An 18,220-nucleotide genomic window follows, 5' to 3' on the forward strand; every position below is an offset into this window, starting at 1 on the left:
CTTCTGCAACCAGCGTCCTGATTTCTTTTCAGGTCGTTGCCTCTCCCTCATTGTGTGTGGGCTGTTGGGGTATACAGCAGATGTGCATGGTACCCCTCTCCCAGAGTGTTGGATGCTAATAGCTCACAGCTGCCTCCTTGTCGTGAGGGGGATTGCTCCAGGTAAGTTACCTGGAGCTGCTCGTGGTCCATGGCTGACTACTACAGGGTAAACGCAGCCTCCTTGGCCTCAAGAGGGGACAAACTCTGAGGTGTAATCCATGCTCCAGCACGGCCCTTGGGATCAGCTGAGACTAGACGTCTCCTGAAACCACATCTTTGACCACCTTCTCCCCCTACCCGCTTCAGCCCTCTCTCAACAAATACACTCCATTGCACAAGAATCCACTTCTCAAGCTCTGCTTCAAGGGAGCACTGCATAACACAGGTAGGAGTGTGACCCAAGGTGGCCAGTCTCTCAAGACACTGAATAAAGGACGGGAGTGAGAGAGTTAGCACTTTACTGTTGCGCCTTGCAACCTGGCTTTCTGATCAGGTTGTCTGTTATTCCTGCTGTTTTGATTTCTGGAGCTCCTCTGGTTCTTCTGAGTATTCCACATCCTTCTTTTCCCTTTTACTCACTTTTTAGCCGGACTCCCTTTCTTATGCCCGCCACCAAAGAACTGTACAGATAGGGCACATAAATGCACCATCTTGATCCTCCAATCATCCTAGGTGCATAAGAAGCTGAGGCTCAGAGAGGTATAGTCACCTGCCTTAGGTCGCACAGCTAGTAAATGGTATTACTAGGAGCTCAGATCTAACAGCAAAGCCCTGCTTTTAACCATTCTGATGTGCTATCTCCATGGGGAAGAGCAAGCTGGTATGAGCCACAGCCCTCCACACCTCCTCTTGGTTAGGTTAACGTGCAAATGAACGAGTCACCATTGATCCTCCAGGTAGTAGGGTGGTGCAGACTATGTACCTGGGTTTGGATCTTAGGTTGGAATTCAAGCTCAGCCTCTTGGTAATGGTGTCAATTGGGTCAGTTACCTAAGCTCTCTGAGTCCCAGTTTCTTCATTGGTTCGATGGTGGCCATGATGTCCAGATAGGATCTTGGGGGGATTAAAAGAGGTCCTAAAAGTGAAGTGGTTAGCCTGGTATGCAGTATGTAGTAGGCACTCAGGAAATGGTAGCTGTTAGTAATTGCTGTTGTGTTGCCACTTACTGTCATACAGAAGTGATTTGGAATGTATTTCAGCCAGTGAAGGGCCAGAGGAGCCCCATGGTGAGGACTTTGTTTTGGGCTCCCGGTGTTCTCTTGGGCCTTCTGTCCTTATCCCAGGTAGACCATGAGGGATCCCCACCCCCCCACCAAGGGCCTGCAGAGTGTTATAGGCCTGAGAGACCAGGCAATTGGCACAGGTGACTGGATTGGATCTAGAGGGGCTGCGTGGAGTCAGAGGCCATGTTCCATCTTAAGGAGGTAGCAATGATCAGAATCCGCTGCTTATAGCCATTTGGGAATTTAGGCCCAAAGCAGCCAAATCTTGGAGTTTTCAAGAAAAGCAGAGAGTCTAGGTTATTATGTGAAATTTCCTAGTTTCTAAAGTTTTTAACTTTAGGCACGTTTTTTTAATGCTGATTAGGCCAAACTCAGTCCACCTGTGGCTGAATGTAGCCTTTGTTTGCAACTCTGGGTCGAAGGCTTTGGTCAATAGTTATGTGAAAGCGAAGGCTGCCTTCTCCCCTAATCAGCAGAATTCTTCTCCAGAGCCTGAAGGTGGAGCTGGTTCTGGGAACTGCCTCTGCCTTTGGCTGGTTTTCAACACTCCTTTAGAGAGAAGGTCTGACTTCATATTGGGAGTCGAACCCAGGTTGTTAAGACCCACTTTCTGCTCTAGAAGGAGGTAGGGATTCGTGGGGTGAGATTTCATGTTCATCAGAAACGCATGGCGAGGAAAGAAGGCAGGTGTGTGTGTGTGTTGAAGGGTAAGAGTACGGAATGGGTCCAGCTCAAAGCTCAAAACTACAAGTTTCAGAGTAGCTTTTATTTTTGTTTATTTCCGTTTTTAGAGGCAAGAAAGTGAAAGTGAAGTCGCTCAGTCATGTCCAACTCTTTGTGACCCCTTGGACTGTAGCCCACCAGGCTCCTCCGTCCATGGGATTTTCCAGGCAAGAATACTGGAGTGGGTTGCCATTTCCTTCTCCAGGAGATCTTCCTGACCCAGGGATCGAACCTGTGTCTCCCGCATTGTAGGCAGACGCTTTACCGTCTGAGCCACCAGGGAAGTTAAGAAAATTAAATACCTATTGAGCAAATCTGAAAAAATAAAGCTGTTTCTTTCCTTCTAGGAATGTCCAGGAAATATTGTCAAGAGAGAAAAATAAGTTGCAGGTTACTGTATAAGAGGATTTGATTTCTGTGAAGGCAACAGTAGCAATACAAATCCCTGAAAGACCGTGTGCCAGGGTGTACATGTCTGTGTGTGAACCAGAGGAACAGTGTGGAGTGATCCCCACTGGCTGTTAGCATTGGTTACCTCAGGCGTAGGGATGGGGAAGGGCTAGATAACAACTTCTCATGTGCCTACACATGTGTGTATGTGTGGCCACGCTGCCTAGCTTGCGGGATCTTAGTTCTCTAACCAGGAACTGAACCTGTGCCACGGCAGTGAAAGAGCCAAGTCCTAACCACTGGGCCACCGTGGAACTCCTCCATGTGCATACATTTGTGTTCTGTCGTTTTACTTTTTAGGAAGCCTGCACTGCTGCTGTGATCTGAAAGTCATACGATTAAGAAAAAAAAATACACTTACAGTACTGCCTACCAAGACTTACTATAATCCTGTAAAGCCATCTCATTTGCACCTATAATTATTATTTTTTTTTTACTGAAGTATAGTTGATTTACAATATTGTATTAGTTTTAACTGTACAGCAAAGCGATTCAGTTATGCACATATATAGTACATATCCATATTCTTTTTTTCCTGATTCTTTTCCATTAGAGGTTTTTACAAGACATTGAATATAGTTCCCTGTGCTATTCAGCAAGTCTTCATTGCTTATCTGTTTTATATAAAGTAGTGTGTATCTGTTAATCCCATATTCCTAATTTATCCCTCCCCTACTTTCCTTTTGATAACCATAAGTTTGTTTTCAAAGTCTGTTGGTCTGTTTCTATTTTGTAAATAAGTTCATTTGTGTCATTATTTTTATATTACATATATAAGTAATATATATTTGTCTTTCTCTGAGTTCGTTTAGTATGATAATCTCTAGGTCTACCCATGTTGCTTCAAATGGCAATATTTCATTTTTTTATAGCTAATATTCCATTATATATATGTACCACATCTTCTTTATCTACTCCTCTGTTGATGGACATTTAGGTTGCTTCCATGTCTTGCCTACTGTGAATAGTGCTGCAGTGAACCCTGGGATGCATATATTTTTTGAATTATGGTTTTCTCTGGATATATGCCTAGGATTGGGATTGTGCATGTGTGTGTGCATACATGTTAAGTTGCTTCATTTGTGTCTGACTCTTTGCAACCCTATGGACTATAGCCCACCAGTCTCCTCTGTCTATGGGATTCTCTAGGCAAGAATATTGAACTGGGCTGCCAGGCAACCTTCCCAATCCAGGGATTGAACCCAAGTCTCCTGTGTCTTCTGCACTGCAGGCAGATTCTTTACTGCTGAGCCACCGGAGAAACTGCTAGATTGTATGGCATTTCTATTTTTAGTTTTATTTTTTTTTTAAAGGACATTCCATACTGTTTTCCATAGTGGCTGCACCAATTTACATTCCTACCAACAGTGTAGGAGGGTTCCCTTTTCTCTACGCCTTCTCCAGCATTTATTGTTGGTAGACCTTTTTGATTATGGCCATTCTGACCAGTGTGAGGTGATACCTCACTGTGGTTTTGATTTGCATGTGTCTAAAACTCAAGGAGATAGTGAAGGACAGGGAAGCCTGGTGTGCTGCAGTTCATGGGGTCACAAAGAGTCAGACACAGCTTGGCGACTGAATAACAACAGCAATAATTAATGATGTGGAGCATCTTTTCATGGCCTGTTGGTCATCTGTCTGTCTTCTTTGGAGAAATGTCTAGTTAGGTTTAAGTAAGTAAGTAAGCGTAGGTGTTAGTTGCTCAGTCATGTCCAACTCTTTGCAACCCCACAGACTGTAGCCCACCAGGCTTCTCTGTCCATGGGATTTCCCAGGCCAGAATACTGAATTGGTTGCCATTTCCTTTTCCAGAGGATCTTCCCAACCCAGGGATGGAAGCCAGGTCTCCCACATTGTAGGCAGATTCTTTCCTGTCTAAACCACCAGGGAAGCCCCCTATTTAGGTCTGCTGACCACTTTTTGATTGGTTGGTTTTTGATATTTCATTGCATGAATTGTTTGTATATTTTGGAAATTGAGCTCTTTTTGGTCACATCATTGCAAATATTTTCTCCCATTCCATAGGTTGTCTTTTCCTTTTGTTTATAGTTTCTTTTGCTATGCAAAACTTGTAAGTTTGATTAGGTCCCATTTATTTATTTTTGCTTTTATTTCTATTGCCTTGGCAGACTGATCTAAAAAACACTGCTGATTTATGTCAGAGAATGATTTGCCTATATGCTCTTCTAGGATTTTTGTGGCATCATGTCTTATATTTAAGTATTTAAGTCATTTCGAGCTTATTTTTGTGTATGATGTAAGGGTGTGTTCCAACTTCATTGATCTGCATGCAGTTGTCCAACTTTCCCATCACCACTTGCTGAAGAGACTGTCTTTTCTCAGTTGTATAGTCTTGCCTCCTTTGTCAAAGATTAATTGACCATAGGTGTGTGGGTTTATTTCTGTGCTCTGTATTCTTTTTTTTTTTTTTTAATATTTATTTATTTGGCTGAGTCAGGTCTTTGGCAGCATGCGAACTCTTAGTTGCGGCATATGGAATCTAGTTCCCTGACCAGGGATCAAACCCAGGCCCCCTGCATTGGGAACACACAGTCTTATCCACTGGACCACCAGGGAAGTCCCTGTGCTGCCTGTTCTATTCCACTGATCTATATGTCTGTTTTTGTGCCAGTACCACACTGTTTTGATTACTGTCGCTTTATAGTATTATCTGAAGTCTGGGAGGGTTGTGCCTCCAGCTGTGTTCTTTTCCCTTAGGTTTGCTTTGGCAATTCTGGGTCTTTTGTGGTTTCATATAAATTTTAGGATTATTTATTCTAGTTCTGTGAAAAACAGGTAATTTGATAGGGATCACATTAGATAGCATATTCAAAAGCAGAGACATTACTTTGCCAACAAAGGTCTGTCTAGTCAAGGCTATGGTTTTTCCAGTGGTCATGTATGGATGTGAGAGCTGGACTGTGAAGAAAGCTGAGTGCCGAAGAATTGATGCTTTTGAACTGTGGTGTTGGAGAAGACTCTTGAGAGTCCCTTGGACTGCAAGGAGATCAAACCAGTCCATCCTAAAGGAGATCAGTCCTGGGTGTTCATTGGAAGGACTGATCATAAGCTGAAACCCCAATACTTTGGCCACCTCATGCGAAGAGTGACTCATTGGAAAAGACTCTGATGCTGGGAGGGATTGGGGGCAGGAGGAGAAGGGGACGACAGAGGATGAGATGGCTGGATGGCATCACCGACTCGATGGACATGGGTTTGTGTGAACTCCTGGAGTTGGTGATGGACAGGGAGGCCTGGCGTGCTGTGATTCATGGGGTCACAAAGAGTCGGATACGACTGAGCAACTGAACTGAACTGACATTATATCTGTCTATTATTTTGGGTAGTATGACCATTTTAAATTGTTTTTAGAGAATAGATTTATTTGTTTTAAAAAATCTTGGCCATGCCATGAGGCATGTGGGACCTTAGTTCCCCAAACAAGGATTGAACTCATGTTCCCTGCATTGGCAGCACAGAGTCTTAACCACTGGACCACCAGGGAAGTCCCAGCATGGCCGTTAAAAAATATGTGTATTTATTTATTTACTTTTGGCTGCACTGGGTCTTCATTCCTGCACACAGGTTTTCTCTAGTTGTGGAGAGCGGGGGCTGCTCTCTAGCTGTGGTGTGCAGGCGTCTCACTTCATTGGCTTCTCTTGTTGGGGAGTATGGGCCCTATGGCACGTGGGCTTCAGTAGTTGCCACTCATGGGCTCCAGGGCGCAAGCTCAGTAGTTGTGGTACACAGGCTTAGTTGCTCCAGGCATGTGGGATCTTCCCAGACCAAGGATCAAACCAGTATCTCCTGCATTGGCAGGTGGATTCTTAACCACTGGACCATCAGGGGAGCTTTCCAGCGTGGCCATTTTAGCAATATTAATTCTCCTAATCTAAGATCCTGGGATATCTTTCCATTTGTTTGAATCATCTTCAATTTCCTTTATCAGTGTTTTATAGTTCTCAGCATGTAAGTCTTTGACTTCCTTGGTCCATAATTATTTTTATCAGTTACACTGCTGTATATGTTCAGTATAGGAAAATCAGCAAGTGCTGAAAAGTTAAAAAAAAAAAAAGGAAATAATTTAATTTACTAGAATTCCCATCCATTAACATTCTGGCGTGTATCCTTTTGACTTTTAGCTCATGGAGACAGCTAACCCTTCCTGTGTGCCAGACTCAGTGCTGACATCTGGGAACCACAGTGCTAATTTTTGCCCCACGATGCAGGGCTTCCCAAGTCACACTCGGGACATGGTGTTTCACCGGCTTCATCCCCAGGAGACTCCGGGTCAGTGGAGGGGGACCAGGCCTGGGAATCCAAATTTAGCATGCTCCTGGGAAAATCCTGAGGCAGGTGCTCTTTGGACAATGCTTGGAGTCAGCCAGCTGTGGTCCAGCCTGCTCATCGCCGGTGAGCATGATGGAGGCCCACAGAAAAGGTGCTTGCCCGGGGTCACCCAGCCAGGATAGCAGAGCCCAGACTCCCCCATACCCTCCTCCTTGAGAGCTCTCTCTGCTGGGCTCCTGCCACTTTCCTCATGCCGACAGATGTTATTGTTTTCTTATGCCGCCAATTAAACAAAAAATCCTGTCAACAGGCGACAGGCCTAATGCAGGGAGGCATTAACCAGACTTGCAACCCGACCTGGGCCTGCTCCTGTGGGTAAAGCACATTCCCTATGTAGGCCTCCCTTGCTGACTGCCCCCTGACAAAGGGCCCCACTCAGGCACCATCACCCTGCATGTTGGAGCCACTGGATGCCGGTCAGCCTGCCACTACGGTGACCCAGCTGCCACCCAGCTCCTTTCCTGGGTGCCAGGAATCTCTGAGCTGGGGAAACAGTCCCAGAGAATCTGGGCCTGCCTGAGATTATCCATCAGGTAGGAGCAGAACCTCTCACCAGCTTCTTTTCAGTTTTGGTTAAGAAAAATGAATTGGCAACTCTGGGGGAAGATCCCCTCCAGAACAGAGCCAGCAAGAGTGGGGTGCATTGATAACACAGGGTGGTCCTTCCTGCATCTCTGCTTCCAGTCCCAGGAGCAGAGGCCCTGGGGAGAGGGGCAGCTGTGATCTCCCCAGTGCTTCTGCCCACCTCCCTGAGTCCTGTGTGGGGCCAAGACTCCTGATGTGGAGGCTGGGACTCACATTTCAGGCCAGGGAAACATTTAGAGAACAAGTTCCAGCTCCTTTAGGTTGAGATAGGGAAAATGAGACCCAGGGAGGATGGAGGTACCCATCCAGGGTCACACAGACTCAAACTCTGTCCTCCAAGTCCCTAACAAGCAATCACTGCACAAGAAAACCTGTTACCTCAGCCTATTTTAATTCTGCCTAGAATTATCACTGTCATTTTTACTTTCCATTGTTCTCTGTTTCTCATTTTTAGACTGTAAGCTCCATGACAGCGGATGTCTCATGCATCCCTCATCCCCAGTGACAAATGCAGTGGTGTTTAATAAATGCTTATTAATGGAAAGAATAAATGAATGGCCTCATGTATAGTGAGCTCTCTGACAAGTGGGATGCAAGTGGAGTCTGGATATTCATTTGTGGCCGATGCTGTCTAGGTGGCATATACCTTAGTCATTAAGAGAAATTAAGAATTTCTCCTTTGGTATTTGCTCACTGTGTGACCCAGGGGAGATTACTATACTTCTCTGAATCTCACTTTCTCCATATGTATAAGGAGGGTGTTAGTAGTACCTGATTCATAGGCAGCTGTGATGATTGTATGAGATGCTGTGATAAAGAATTCAGTGGGGGCCTGGCAGATAGTGAGTGCTCCATGATCATTAGTAAAATCCCTTCATTGGGAGGCCAGGTGTAATGCACGGCTCTGAGATCTGCACTGACTATCAGCCCCTCTGACTCTGAACTCGGGTAGCACACACTCTTGTGCACTATTCTCCTCTTTGTCTCCCAAGCACCGTCTGCACTTAGTGCTTTATCTGTGTCCTCCCTGAGCCCCAAGCCTCTGGGCCTGGGGCTGGCCGCATAGCTCGCAATGTGAAGGGGTGGACAGAACAGGTGCTCAGGGTGTGCTCCCTCAGTGCCTGGGCAGGCACTGCATTTCTGCAGTGAGAGAGACACAGTTGCATTTCTGCTAGTGTCATCAGGGAAGGCTTCCAGAGGAGGTGGGACTCTCACTATACCTGCTCAAATGGGCAGGTTTGGGAAAGAATGGAAGGAGGAAGGAGGGACTGGAGACAGGAAGAAAGGCATGAAGGAAGGCCTAGACGAAAGGGTGCATGCATTCATTCTTTCATTTGTTGATGGGAATGTTTCATGAGCACCTGCTATACAGCAGGCCTTAGCAGGCCCCTGTGCTGGACAAGACCCCCCTAGTTACAAGGAGTGGGGCAGACAAATAAGCAGATGACACAGCACAGAAAGCGAAGCAGGGGTGCACAGCATTTCCTGGGGTGTCACTGAGTCTGGAAGATCAAGGAAGGTTTCCTGGAGGAAGCCACATTTAAGTTGAGCCCTGAAGGAAAGTAGGGTGCAGGACCAGTGTTCCAGGCAGAGGGCACAGAGTGTGCAGAGACCAGCAGCAAGAGAGAGGGCTTCAAGTTCAAAGACCTAAAAGGCATCCATGAGGCTGGAGTTCAGTAGACAAAAGGGAGCCCTGGTCTACTTTCTGTTCCTATGGATCTGCCTGTTCTGGACATTTCATATAAATGGGATCATATGATACGTGGCCTTTTGTGTCTGGCTTCTTTCCCTTAGCATCATATTTGCAAGGTTCACAGTAGGGCAGCTTTGGGACACAGACCTGTAGGATGTGAGCAAGTCACCCATGCAGATGTCGGGAGAGGATACTCAGAGCAGACTGGTCAGTGGACCCCAAACTGCCCAGCCATGGACAGTGAACACTTGCTCCTGTCAAGCTGCCCTGGGCGCATGGAAGTTGGTTGGACAGCCTCTGACACCCAAGAGATTTGGAAAGGCTCCCTGGGGCCTCTGTATCCTCATTTACAAATTGGGGCGGGTGGGAGGGAGTTGTAATTTGGCTCCTCCAGTCACATGGAGCTGGAATAATGTCCCAATGGACATGTGTCTGTGTGTATTAAAAGCCTAGAACATGTGGAGGGGCTGGTGTTACAGTGATGGTTTGGGCCCCTCAGGGTTTGGGGGGATAGAGGAATAGGGGAGACACAGCTGGGCTTAGGCTTAAGAACCAGCTTTCCCTTTGCATTCCTTTCCTGTGTCCTGAGTCTGCACCAGGCACTCGGGGATCCAGACAGGCCTTTTCATGGGACTTCTGCTCAGTTACAGGGTAAAGACTGGAAGTTATCTCCTTGTGCTCATTGGCACTTCTGATTTTTCTGGGTCAAGTCAGAGATGGAGCCTGTGAAGGGGAGGAGATGCCCAGAGTCAGGCGTGGCCTCCTGCTCTTAGCAGCATTGTGTTGTTGTTTAGTCAGTAGGTCGTGTCCGACTCTGAGGTGTCAGGAGTCCAGGGTGGGAGTCCCAGCTCACAGGGACCTTTGGCAAGTCCCTTCACCTCTACAGTCTATAGACTCCCTCAATGAGGACACAGACAGATTGATCCACAGTCCCTCCTAACTGTGACCCTCCAGGACTCCAGACCCCTGGAATCACTACGGGAGAGAAGACACATGCCTCAGGGGCACTGAGACTCGAGTAAACTCAAGATGGGACACATGGCTAAACATATAATATGATGACAGGGTATGGTTTTTCTCTGAAAATGAACTCATTTTTTTAATTTGAAAATATTTTGTAAATCTAAAATGTAGGGTCTTCTGTTAAAGTAAACTACAATACCATTATCACGTCTGTATCAGTCAACTAACACCACAGTAATGCTGAGTAACAAAGCAAACCAAGCTCAGTTGCATAGAAGACAAGCATATGGTTCTCTGCCATGTGGGTGGAGCAGCTGGTCAAAGTTAGGAGGGGCTTGGCCATAGGCTGCTATTCTGCTCAGATCTGTTCCGGGCTGTTCTGTGTTTAGTTTTGTATTCTCTTGGGGCCAGTTGACTACCCTAGGACATATCAGCGTGTTGAGGACAGGAGATAAAGGGCAAGCCCAACCATGTAAGCACATCTCCACTCTGCTAGGTCATATTCACTAGCATCTATTGGCTAAAGCAAATCGAATAACCCAACTTCAATTGGCAGAGAGAGAGGTTGCACCTCCCAGTGGGAGGAGCTGCAGAATTCCCCATAGATTTAGGAAAGGATGAGGAATTGGGTCCATTTTTGCCATTAGCCAGACCCAGCATCTTCCACAGGAGACCTGTGAGGTATTTGTTGGTTTATGATTCTTAATGAACTCTAAATGTATTACAGTTGTTTATCCTTTTTAATACTTCTTCCACCCCTCTCCTGTCTGCAGGCAGTGGGAGCCTCTTCAGGTTAGCGTGACCCCAGTGGTCTCTGAGAGCTTCCTTGCTCTGTAGTATTAATTATAAAATGTTGCATGATCATCTTGTACATTTCTGCCCCTGGCCTGGAATCAGCCTATTAATTTGTTTTAAAAAGCTGTACAGTTGTAAGGTTTACAAGTCCAGCCATTCTTGAAAGTACAGAGTGTACAGCACACTCCCCACCCCCAACCCCGTCTCCAGAGGCAGCCCACGAATTTCAGTGTCCCAAGAATCTTTCTGAAGGTTCTCGCTGCCTAATTTAGTAGAGATGATATCCATCTTAGTTTTTAAACACAAGATTATAAGTTCATTGTTTTAATATTACAGTGTGTGATGTTTTCATTTTATAGCACGCAATAATAGTAATGGCTAACACTAAGGCAGCATTTACCACGTGCTGGGCAAGCTAAAATGGTAGTCGGCCTAAATCCAAAGGTATTACCCACGCCCAGTACTTCCATCTCCAGGGCCCCAGACATACTCACTGTTCAGTGATCACATTTGGCCAGATCAGTGTTTCCCCAAGTATGGAAAACCCGATGACTGTACATCATAGAAAGTGCGCATCTGTTGTTTTAATAGTTATGAATGTATTTTCCTATGTAAAAGAAGAAATAAAACAAGGGTGACAAGGGAGCCTGCAGTGCCCATGACTGTTTGATGGGACTCACTGCTTCCATTACTGCAGCTGAGTCTGTTTGGCGCCGGACAGACCCTGGCTGTCTCTGAGCAGCAGGTAACTGGGATCTCTTGTTTCTCATCCCAGCCCCACTGCTACCTTTCCAGGTAGTTCTGAGCAAGTCCCTCTATCTCCCTGCATCTCTGCTGCTTTGCCTACTGCAAAGACCCAGCCTCCAGGCGAATTCTGCAACTTTGATTAGAATCAAGACATCCCCGAGTGTCACAGACTCTTAGGCGCCATCGATTCCTTTCCTCATACAGACAGGGACACTGAGGCCCCAAGAGGGAAAGGGCTGGCCTAAGGCCACACGGTGAATCACACAGGCCAGCCATCTTTATCCCACACCTAACTGTGCCGGAGGTGGTTGTGCTCCTGGGGGTAGAGTACTGGGGCAGCAGCCACTGCGCTCTGATTTCGTTTAGATAAAGGGGAGGACACCTTCCTTCTAAACACAATCAGAATTAAGGGATGAGAGCAGCTTCCAGGGGAAAAAATGAATAAAAATACATGTTCAAACAGCATAGAAGAATAAAACATGAAAATTAGGTCTCCAACAGTAAATCTCCTTCTCACCCCTGCCTGCCAGTCTCCCTCTCCAGAGATAACCATGGAATTTTCTTGAGTATCTTTTCCAAGAGATTCTGTGCACACAGCCATAGAGGGATGCCTGTGACTGCACGCGTGCACACATGTACGTGTGTGTGTGTGTGTGTGTGTGTACTGAAAAGCTGATGTGCTCGGAGTTTCAATTTAGGATGACTAAGTTCTAGAGCAGGATAGCTGTGATGGTTACACAGCAATGTGGATGTCTTTCATGCCACTGAATTATACACTTAAATGGTTAAAACTGTAAAATTTATATGTCTTTTACTAGAGTTTAAAAAAAAATGTGTCTGCCATCCATATTTTCCTCTGTGTTTTTCAGTTACCGGTGTGTCTTGTAGATTATTCCACCATCGTCCCATGTGGTGATCTGTTCTCAGTCATCTTGGTTAAGCTAGGAACTTTGTTTCCCCAAACGCCCTTCCTTGTAGGTGTCTGGTTAGAGTCGGCCAGAAGTGGGGTTTTTGGAGATCTGGAAGGTGAAGGCAAAGAGGCCATCCCTCTCAAGATAATGGCAATCAAATGCCCCAGTGGTGGCAGCTTCTCCTCACTCCCTTCACAACCAGCTCCTCTTACCAACCAGGACCACCACCAGGAAGATGAGGGTGGGCCAGAGAGACACAGCCATCCAGACACATTTTCCTCCAGCTCTCCCAGGGTGGCCCATTTGCTGGTCCCTCAGATCATGGGGCTCCTCTTATCTACCAGCGTCCCTCCTGAATCTCCATGTCCCTCATCATTCCCCCATAACAAAGCCTTATTCCAGAAATCACAGTGGTTTTGTTTCCCTGAGGAAACCATGACTCTTTCACTCATGTTCTGCCTCGTCCTTTTTATCTTTGAAAGTGAAAATGAAAGTCACTTTGTTGTGTCCGACTCTCTGACCCCATGGACTATAAAGTCCATGGAATTCTCCAGGCCAGAATACTGGAGTGGGTAGCCTTTCTCTTCTCCAGGGGATCTTCCCAACCCAGGGATCAAACCCAGGTGTCCCGCATTCCAGGCGGATTCTTTACCAGCTGAGCTATCAGGGAAGCCCCTTTTTATCTTTGATTGTGGTAAATACACATATAAAACCTACTCCCTTAAGCATTCCTGAGTGTACAGTTCAGTTGTGTTAGGTACGGTCATTGTTGTGCAGTCCATCTCCAGCACTCTCTTCATTTTGCAAAACTGAAACTCTGCACCCGTTAAAGGACTACCCCCCTTCCCCACCTCCTGGCGACCGCCACTCCCCTTTCTGTCTCTATGAACCAGACTTGTCTAGGTCCCTCCTCCGAGTGGAATCACACAGAATCTGTCATTCTATGACTTTTCACTGAGCATGATGCCCTCACAGGATACTCGTGTTGTGGTATGTATCAGAATTTCCTTCCTAATGAGGCTGAATCCTAGTCCACTCTATGTACGGACCACATTTTGCTCTCCATCCATCCGTGCATGGACACTCAAGGGGCTTGTACCTCTTGGCTGTTGTCATGAGTACTGTTTCCACCTCCTTCTTGATGGCCATGCTGGAGGAGAGAGGCGAGGATGGGAGCACAGGCTCTGGAGCCAGAGGGACCCAGGTTTAAATCCTGCCTCCCATCCTGGGGACACAGTGGTCGTACAGGAAGTGTTCAGTGAACACTCAGAGCTGGCACCCTTACTGAGGCCATCTCTAGGAGAGCTTCTCCTTTCAAAACTGTAGCCACAGACTTCCCTGGTGGTCTAGTGGTTAAGAATCCACCTTTCAGTGCAGGGGACAGGGGTGTGATCCCTGGTCTGGGAAGATTCCACATGCCAAGAGTCAACTGAGCCTGTATACCACACCTACCGAGCCCGCCACCTAGACCCTATGTGCCACAACTACTGAGCCCACATGCCACAACTAGAGAAAGCCTGTGCACACCAATGAAGACCCAGCATGGCCAAAAAATTAATTGATTAAAAAAAAACTGTAGCCTCAGCTTACCCCTTGGGTCATCCCATTCTCAGCAGCCCGAGGCCCCCCCCCCCCCGGTGTTTCCCAGGGCTTCTGGTGACCACAGGCTTTCTCAGTCTCCTGTTCACTCTGTGGTCACCCTGGGCCATGGAACAGACTCCCTCCCATCTTTTGATCCTTGGCACAAGCTGCTGGGTGTGTGCATGTGTCTGCCATACACATAAGGGCCCCCTGGAGGCCAGGTCACAGGTAGAGGGACCGGGTCATTTGCCTCTGGAATGTCCCAGCCACCACCTGAGAGCTGGTGATGGCATCACCAGCTGGGTGGCAGCTCTGCCTTCAAGTCTCGGGAGCCTCCGGCTGCAAAATCGGGGCAGTCTCTTGGCTCGCCTGTTCTCTCATTTGCTCCTTAACATCCTGTGGTTGAGGGCACTGGACCAGGAGTCAACACTCCAGCCTCTGGTCAGGCCCCTGCAGCAGCTCATTCTTAAATTCAGACAAGCCTCATCCCTTGGTGGGCCTCCATTCCTCTCTGTAAAATGCAGGGGTTGACTAGATTCAAAATGCTCCTGAGAACACCCAGGCTCTGATTTTCACCTGGTTCCTTCGAGCAGCATTCATTTATCCTTCTACCCATCCATGCACCCTCCAATGAGTTTTCCTTATTTTTTTCACCTTTACTGTTGTTTCTTCTCATTCCAGTGTGTTTTGCTTGCACATGGCCGCACTTCCAGTGTAGGACTTAGAAAGTGAGCATCACTCTTAGGTTACATCCTCTAGATCTGTGGTTTTCAGTGGGGTGGGATGAGTGTTCCCCAGGGGACACTTAAGACTATCTGGAGACATTTCTGGCTGTTGTATCTTCTAGGGGGTGGGAGGGGAGGTGTTGCCACTACTGGAATCTAATGAATAGAGGCCAGGGATGCTGCCTGACACCCTACAGTGCCCAGGACAGCCCTCACAGCAATGAATTACCCAGCCTATAACATCAATAGAACCGAAGTTGAAAGCCCTGTTCTAGAGATGGATGCTATAGATATTTGCAGGTTTATTTTCCCTAAAATGTCTATGAATAAACAAATAAAAATATATGTATTTTTTAAACCCAAATGGGCACAAATTGCAATTTACCTTGTTCCTTTAATAAAATTAGCAGTGAACATTTTAGGTATTTAGAGTCCAAGATTACCTACCCTGGAATCCTGACCTCACCAGTTACCAACTGCATGACTGGCGCCCCTGTTTCTTCATCTGTAGAGTGGGGATAATAACAGTACTTGCTTCACAGCATAGGCACAGTGTTAGCTGCTTATTGTTACCAGTGTTTTCCTGTGTTTATGAGGAAGAGTTAGCAGCATCCTTGTGCCCACTGCCCAGATGAGCAGACTAAGACTTGGAATTGCCTGGCGACTCAATGCAGGCAGGCTGCCCAGGAAGTCAGTGGCAGGGTTAGACTGGAATCCAGGGCTCTCTCTCTAGTTTAAGCCACACTTCTGATAAAAGTATGTTTTGTTGTTGTTGTTTTATGTTTGTTCTATTCTGTTTTGTCTTGGTGAGCAGTGGGGTCAGGTCCAGAGGAGTGGAGGGCCCTAGCGCTGTGCTCCAGGATAGGAGGCAGAGTCTGTCCCAGGCCTTGGACCGGGGTCCAGCCCTCTCGGCCCCAGCCATCAGGGGCTCAGCCTGGCTCTCCTCTAGGCTTCAGCAGGCCCTCCCTTATCTCCAGACGCCCGTTATCTGCACACCCATCTGTGGACAAATGGCCAGCCGGCTGGCTCCTGGTCACCCCTCCAGGAGGGGGGCCCTTCTCTCAGGTCTGTGTCTGGCAATTTGGGCTGGAGCCCAAGGTGGGGGGTCTCACAATGCAGGCGGCCCAGCCCAGTCCCACCCCTGGGGCTTTCAACCCCAGAATGAACAGCTGCTCAGACATTCGGCTCACAGGCTAGGAATCCAGGCCAGAAAACTCATCCCGTCCCACCACCCCTTCACTGACTTGTTTTATAATATGAGTAAGGGCCAGAATTGACATTCCCATTGAGCAGATAGGGAAACCGAGGCTCAGAGAGGGCATGTGACTTGGCACAGGGCACATAGCAATGCACTGGCATTGCTGAGCATAGAACCAGGCCCCCCGCTCCCATCTTGGCCTGTGAGAACGAGGACCCACAGCCCCCAGCTCCCAGCCCCACTGCAGTGGAAGCTGGGTGGCTGGAACACAGAAACTTCCTGTCTGGGCCTTAGCTTCTTTACTTCTCAAATGGAGACAGAAGTGAGGAGAGGAATGGGCCTGCCCTCAGCTCCCAGAGGCCAGGGGAGCAGTGGGTGCAATGAATCTTGTGGGTTCTGGACTCACGGTGCCTGGGTTCAAACCCGCCTTCCCCACTGACTCTCAGCATGATATTGGACCATCAGCCAGCCTCCTTCACTTTGCCTTGGTTTCCCCCGTATGAAAAATGGGAAAGCAAGACCCCTTACCTCATAGAGTTGTCTTGAGGATGATAATCTGATAAAGCACTTGGAGCAGTGCTCGCACATGATTATATATAAGTAAATGTGAGTTGCAGTTACTTTGGGGAGATGGAGTCTTCTTTTTTAAATTGCTATTATTTTCATTACTAGTGTAGCTTAGCAGAACACGAGAGAGTGCTGGTTAGCACGGTTGACTGCATGACCTTGGGCCACTGATGTCACATCTCTGAGCCTCTGTTTTCTTACCTGCAGAAGCGGGCAGTGAGGGGCAGTACGTCTCTGTGGCTCTAGAGCAGGGCTTGGCAGAGAGTGTGGCCCCAGGAGGCAGGGCAGGGCAAGGCTCTGCCGCCAGGGACCTGCAGGGAGGGGCGTCTGTGTGTCCGTGTCCGCTGGAGACAGGCTGCGGGCCATTGTTTACAGAGCCCATCTCCCCTCTGATGGATGCAGCCGGCAGAAATCTGTTTGCTACTTTCTCCTGGAAACATGAATCAAAGTCTGTTTGGAGAACACGTGGACTCCTCTGTCAAACATTCCACCCATGCTGGGGCCGCAGAGCCCCGGGGAGCCGAGAGCCAAGCATGTCCCAAATCGTCCTCAGGGACAGAGCTGAAGCCCGGAGACCGAGCCTTCCAGCCGGGCCTCAGCAGAACAGCCTGGGCTCGGCGACCTCGGAGACAGACGCCGTCCCTGGCCTCAAGCGGCTCTCTAGAAAGCAAGATAAGACCCGAACTCGACCAGAAAACAGGGAGGGAGAGATAAGAACCCATCTGCTTCCACTCTTGTCCCCTCTGATCTTCCACAGCTGCGCCAGAGTGGTCTTTTAAACATGTGAATCTCCACCCCTCGGTCCCTCACAACCCGCCAGTGGCTTCCTTGACAGTTTGGTAAAAATCAGGTTCCTTAAAAATGGCCTCAGCCCCGTGGGATTTCACCCCTGCCCTCCGTTCTCCCAGACCTCTCTCTGCTCAGGCACCTCCATCCTCCAGCTACTGCTTTCCCGGCCCTTCCAGCAAGCCGGCCACGTGCCTGACGCAGCACGTTCCCCTCCTCCTTCGTGCCGGTGGTGGTCCCCTCCCCAGGGCCACGCGCCTGACGCAGCACGTTCCCCGCCTCCTTCGTGCCCGTGGTGGTCCCCTCCCCAGAGGCCCCCAGTCACCCTGCTGTCATAGTGCCTTTCTTTCCATGATGGCCTCCATCCATTTGGGATTATATGTGCATTTGATTGTTGATCATTTCAGTCTCCATATCTCTAGGGGAAGAGACAGCATCTACTTTATATATAGCACATCCCCAGCCCTTGGCACAGTGCTTGCTGCATGGAAGACTCAACTAATGTTTCTCTAGTGAATGAATAGTTGACTATGAGAAGGATTGATCTCAGAAATGGACAGGTGTATAGGGGGGATTGGAGGCTTCCTGGAGATATGGCACTAAAGCCCAGTCTTGATGAGTAGGACGATTTTGGGGGAGATGAGAAAAGGAGAGGGGTCATGCTTGGTGTGGGGCAGGCACCCGGCTGAGGGAGCTCGAGTGAGAGCAGCACAGTGTGGTTCTGTGCCTCAGGGCTGCAAATTCATCCACATGGGCCAGGTCACCTCAACCCTCTGAATCTCATTTTCTCTTCCTAGAAAAGGAGGTGATGATACCTACCTCACAGAGCAATGAGAAGTAAACAGGGTGCTGTATGGAAAGCCCTTAATCAGAGCTCAATAA

General features: G+C 48.0%; 1 long non-coding RNA gene across 1 annotated transcript; it reads right to left on the bottom strand.

Moving 5' to 3' along the window:
* Nucleotides 1-5,816: 5,816 nt before the first annotated feature.
* LOC129642258 (uncharacterized) lies at nt 5,817-17,254 on the bottom strand. The gene is made up of 3 exons (XR_008709576.1): nt 16,754-17,254; nt 11,318-11,430; nt 5,817-6,489 (listed from the first exon to the last, which is right to left on the bottom strand). It is a non-coding gene; the product is annotated as an uncharacterized LOC129642258 (long non-coding RNA).
* Nucleotides 17,255-18,220: the final 966 nt, after the last annotated feature.

Source organism: Bubalus kerabau, chromosome 1, assembly GCF_029407905.1.
Source record: "Bubalus kerabau isolate K-KA32 ecotype Philippines breed swamp buffalo chromosome 1, PCC_UOA_SB_1v2, whole genome shotgun sequence".
Lineage (NCBI taxonomy): Eukaryota > Metazoa > Chordata > Mammalia > Artiodactyla > Bovidae > Bubalus > Bubalus kerabau.